Below are 6,000 nucleotides of genomic sequence, written 5' to 3'. Positions count from 1 at the left end.
AAACCACGGTGGGGTGGGGATGGTGGTGTGCTGAATTGGGCGATTGGGATTGACATGTATACACTGATGTGCATAAAATTGATGACTTATTAAAAAAAAAAAAGAAAACGAAAAATATATTCAGGTGCAAGAGGGAAGAGATATGGGGATCTGTGTATATGTATAGCTGATTCACTTTGTTATAAAGCAGAAACTAACACACCATTGTAAAGCAATTATACTCCAATAAAGATGTTTAAAAAAAATAATGTATCAGTTATGGTTTATCAGTTGTAACAAATTACCATACTAATACAAGATGCTAAAACTAGGGGAAACTGAGCAAGGAAGAAGGAGTGTGAAGTACTCTATACAATCTGTTCAGTTTTTCTATAAACTTAAAGCTGCTCTAAAATATAAAGTCTATTAATTTTTTTAATCTACATAGAATTGATTTGTATGTATGTTCCCAACTAGGGACCATGATTCCATATATACATGTTGAATATATATTTATATAAAGATTTTATACACACATGGCATGTATATATATGTATATATTCTGTATATATTCATGTTAAATTTACTCAGAACTACAGTAAGGGACATTTATAATGAAACAAGTGACAAGTGTCATATATATGTAACTCTGTACTCTTTATTCTGTTCCATCAGTCTATTTTATTTACTCTTTCCTTTTCTGTAATGTTTTTGGAGATACTGGTTTTAAAGTAATGTTAAATATATAAAATAATTAGGAAGAATTCTCTCCTATTCTGTTCTCTGGAAGATTTGTATAAAAGTTTTGGTTTTTTTTCATAAACGTTTGGAACAATTAAGCATCTGGGCCTGTAGTTCTTTGTTGAAAAGCTTTTAATTATGAATTAAATTTCTGTAGAAGTATTTCTTAAAAGACTTCAAGAGTGTTTCTTAAGATGCTTTCAGATTTTGTTTCTTCTTATGTCAATTTCAGTGTGTCTTATAGAAATTTATCTATTCAAATCTATTTTTCATAATTATTGGCACAAAGTTAATAACATTTTCCTATTTATGTCATTTTAATAGCTTTATTGAGACAATTTCCATTTGATGAAATGCACACTACTTAAGACTACATTTCAGTGAATTTTGAGAAATGTATAGACTCATATTAACCACGACTACAATCAAGATACAGAACATTTTTATTATCCCAAATAATTTATTCATTTCCTTTCATAGTCAACCACTCTCAACCGTCATCCTCACCTCCAGGTCACAAATAACCACTGATCTGCTTTCTGTTATTATAGATTAATTTTGTCTGTATTAGAATTTTCTGGAAATGCAATCATGCAGCATATTCCATTTTATGTTTGGCTTTGTTCTTTCAGCATGTTTACAGAGCTCATCCATGTTGTTTCACGTATCAGTAGTTTGGTTTTTTTAATTGCTCAGTAGTGTTATACTACTTGGGTATTCCACATGTAATTTGCTTTGGGTTATTTCCAGTTTTTAGCTATTATGCTATTAAAATAAAGCTGCTATGATCATTTGCATACAAGGTTTTGTGTGAACATATATTCATTCCTTTTGGGTAAATACCTATAAGTGGGTTTGCTGGGTTGTACAGTAAGTGAATGTTTAACTTTATACTGAACTGTCAAACTATTTTTCAAAGTGATTGTACAATTTTACATTCCGAGGTGCAATGTATGAGAGTTTCATATTCTCACCAAAGCTTGGTTGTGCCAATCTTTTCAATTTTAGCCAGTCTAGTGGGTGTGTAGTGTTAGCTCACTGTGGCTTTAATTTGCATATCTTTAATGGCTAATGATTTTTATCATCTTTCCGTGTGTCTATTGGTCATTCACATATCTTCTTTTGTAAATTGTCTAAAATTTTGCCTAATTTTTAATTGCGTTGTTTGTCCCTTATTGAGTTATACAGTTCTTATATATTTGGGGTATAAGACTGTTGTCAGTTATATGAACAGCAAATAATTTGACAGTCTGTGGCTTGCCCTTAACAGTGTCTTTGAAGAGTAAAAGTTTAAAAATTTTTATAAAATCCAATTTATCAATTGTTTTCTTTTATCCATTTTGTACTCTACCTAAGAAATCTTTGGCTACCCTAAGGACATGAAGATATTCTCCTGTTTTCTTCTAGAAGCTTTATAGTTTCAGATCTGATGCTTGGGTTCATTTTGAGTTAATTTCATATATGGAGTGAGTCAAAGGTCAAGATTTGTTTTTTCTCCACGTGGATATTCAATTGGTCCAGCACCATTTATTGGAAAAACCATCCTTTCCCAAATTGAATTACCTTGCCACCTTTGTCAAATAGCAATGGACCATATATATATACATGTAGGTCTATTCCTAAACTCTCTACTCTGTCCCATTATTCTTTATTCTATCTTAATACAAATTCCATGCTGTCTTGATTACTGTAGCTTTATAGAAAGTCTCAAAATCAGATATCCTAAGTCCTCCACTTTTGTTCTTAATTTTCAAAATTGTTTGGCTGTTCTAGACAACTTTGCATTTTCATATACCCTGTAGAATCAATCTGTCAATTTCCACAGAAGAGACTGCTGAAATTTTCATTGGAATTGCATTGGAAATATAAATAAATTTGAGAAGGATTGACATCTTAAAAATACTGATTTCTTTCAATCCAAGAAAATAGTGTATTTATTTAGGTCTTCTTTAATTTCTCTCAGTAGTGTCTTTTCTGTGTACAAGTTTTTCACATATTTTGTTAAATTTATTCCCAAGTTTTTCATATTGTTTGTTGCTCTTGTAAATGATATTTATAAAAATTTCATTTTCCACTTTGGGGTCTGTGTGTGCACATGCATGCATTATATATGTATGTATTATGTATGTGTATATATTTACAGACACATATGCAATTTTTGTACATTGACTTGTTTTTCCATACAGTTTTAGTTCTAGTAGCTTTTTTGTAATTCCTTAGCATTTGATATGTATGTAATAATATCTATTGAGAATTCTTGTCTCTATGTTCATGAGGGTTACTGGTCTGTAGTTTTCTTTCCTTATAAGGTCTTTGCCTGATTTTGGTATTAGGATAATGATGGTCTCATGAAATGATTTGGGAAGTGCTCCCTCCTCTCCTATTTTCTAGAAGAGATTGTGTAGAATTGGTATTATTTCTTCCATAAATATTTGGTAGAATTTTCCAAAGGGCTATCTGAGCTGGTCAGAACTTGAACATCTCCCAGTCCTGTGTGAGCAATGGGAATTGTTCAGTTTACAGCACCCTGGTAGTTTTTTGCCCTGCCCTGTGGAGTTTCACCTTATTCATGCATAGTTCAGCATTCAGAAACACACTCAAGAACCAGGCATCTGGTAACATCTTCTTTGTGTAGTTCCCTTCTCCCTGATACACTCTGCCCCACGGATTCCAGCTGCCTTAGACTTCCCAAACTTTAACCTCAGTCTCCTGGGTGGGTTCTCCATGCTCCTTTCAGGTTGCCCCTCTCTATGCCACAGCCTGGAAAGCTCCTCCAGTCAGAAGGTGCGGGTGATCATGGGGCTCACCTTGTTTGTTTTTCTTCACTCAAGGATCAGAGTCCTGTGCTATGTGTAGTTCAATGTCTAAACACAGAGGCTTCATAAATTGTATCCAAGTTGCTAATGGCAGGAGGACTAGTCCATCATCACTTATTCCATGTGGGTAAATTCCTGTTATGTTTTTAATGTCTTTAGAATTTGTAGATATCTCTTTTTTAGTCCTCATTTTGGTAATTCATACCTTTTTTCTTTTGCTCATTATAATTTTTGCTAAGGGTTTATCAATTTTATTAGTCTTTTCAAAGAACCAACTTCTGGTTTTATTGATTTTCTCTGAAATCTGTTCCATTACTTACTGCTCTAGTCTTTATTTCCTTTCTTCTCTTTCCTAGCTTTAATTTGCTGTTTCTTTTCTCACTTCTTGAGATGGGTACATAGGTCATGGATTTTTAGCTTTTCTTCTTTTCTAATATATACAAGAAAGACTGTAATATTCCCTTGAAATGTTATCTAAGCTCCTTTGGATAAGTTTTAAAATGTAATGTTTTCAATATCATTCAGTTAAAATATTTTCTAACTTCTACTGTGGTTTATTCTTTGACCCATGGAATTTTCTACTTTATATTTCTGATTTCTTAACTACATCCACTATAGTCAAAGAACATGCTTTGTACTATTTTAATCCTTGAAATGTGTTGAGATTTGTTTTATGGCCAAGCACATGGTCAGTTTTGCTAAGTGTTCTATGTCATTTGGGAAGATATATTCTACAGCTGCTTAGAGCACGGTTCTACAGATGCCAATTAAGTCAAGTTTGTTGTGTCAAAATTTTCTTTCTTTTTTTTTTTTTTGTTGGTCACTTTTCCTATCAGTGTGTTAAAAATATTCTTACATAATTGTGGATTTTCCTATTATTTTTAGTTCTGTCAATTTGCACTTTATGTATTTTGAGGTTGTACTATTAAATTTATACAGGTTTAGAAATACTGTTGCCCTTGAAACTTGAACTGTGTGGGTCCACTTATATGTGGAATTTTTCAGTAAATATGTACCACAGTACAACACGATCCATGGTTGGTTGAATCCGTGGATGCAGAACCACAGATTTTCAACTGCACAAGGGCCAGGCGCTCCTAATCCCCACATTGTTCAAGGGTCAACTGTAGTGTAAATTTCTGTTTGATTAACACTTTTCTCAATGTGGAATTCCTCTTCTTTGCCTTTTATCAACCAGCAGGTGAGCTGGTGGCTATCCTCAGTTACATGACTGTTGGTTGTCAAGCTGTTGGCCAGATACTGGCTGATTCCTGGCTGGGGCATTTGGGTCTCCTCAACAGGGCCTCTCATCCTTCAGCACATGGCAATCTAAGAGCTTCCATACAGCAAAGCTCAAGCACTTCTCAAGCCACTGCTTAGTCATGTTTGCCAGTCCAATTGGCCAAATGAAGTCATATGGGCAACCCAGTTTCAAGACAGAGTATATGTCACCTTCTGTTGGAGGAACTGCAAGGCCACATTGCAATGGGGCATATATCCAGAAATGGAAAGAATTTGTGGGCATTTTTGTAATCTACTACAACTTCTAACCCCAAACAACAGGATGAACCTGTGTACACGCTCTGACTCCACTTCTTCCCTTCTCTCTCTCTCCATCCCTCCCTCTCTCTGTCAAACAGCAAATGTATTAGCTTTCTATTTTAATAAGAGGTAAAATAGATAGGTTACTGAATTGCTACTGAATATATCTTGTTTTATAAATACTACTGGATACAAATCAGGAAATTACCCTTTTTAAAATTTTTTTAGTATTTTATTTTTTTATTTTTATTTTTTTAACATCTTTATTGGAGCATAGTTGCTTTACAATGGTGTGTTAGTTTCTACTTTATAACAAAGTGAGTCAGTTATACATATACATATGTCCCCATATCTCTTCCTTCTTGCATTTCCCTCCCTCCCTCCCTCCCTATCCCACCCCTCTAGGTGGTCACAAAGCACCGACCTGATCTCCCTGTGCTATGCGGCTGCTTCCCACTAGCTATCTATTCTACATTTGGTAGTGTATGTATGTCCATGCCACTCTCTCACTTTGTCCCAGCTTACCCTTCCCCCTCCTCATATCCTCAAGTCCATTCTCTAGTAACTCTGCATCTTTATTCCCGCCTTGCCCCTAGGTTCTTGTGACCTTTTTTTTTTTTTAATGAATTTATTTATTTATTTATGGCTGTGTTGGGTCTTCTTTTCTGTGCAAGGGCTTTCTCCAGTTGCGGTGAGCGGGGGCCACTCTTCATCGCAGTGTGCAGGCCTCTCACTGTCGCGGCCTCTCTTGTTGTGGAGCACAGGCTCCAGACGCGCAGGCTCAGTAGTTGTGGCTCACGGGTTTAGTTGCTCCGCAGCATGTGGGATCTTCCCAGACCAGGGCTCGAACCCGTGTCCCCTGCATTGGCAGGTAGATTCTCAACCACTGCGCCACCAGGGAAGCCCCATTTTTTTTTTTTTT

This window comes from Balaenoptera ricei, chromosome 2, assembly GCF_028023285.1.
Source record: "Balaenoptera ricei isolate mBalRic1 chromosome 2, mBalRic1.hap2, whole genome shotgun sequence".
In the NCBI taxonomy this organism is placed as follows: Eukaryota; Metazoa; Chordata; class Mammalia; order Artiodactyla; family Balaenopteridae; genus Balaenoptera; species Balaenoptera ricei.
Note: the sequence above shows the minus strand (reverse complement) of the source record.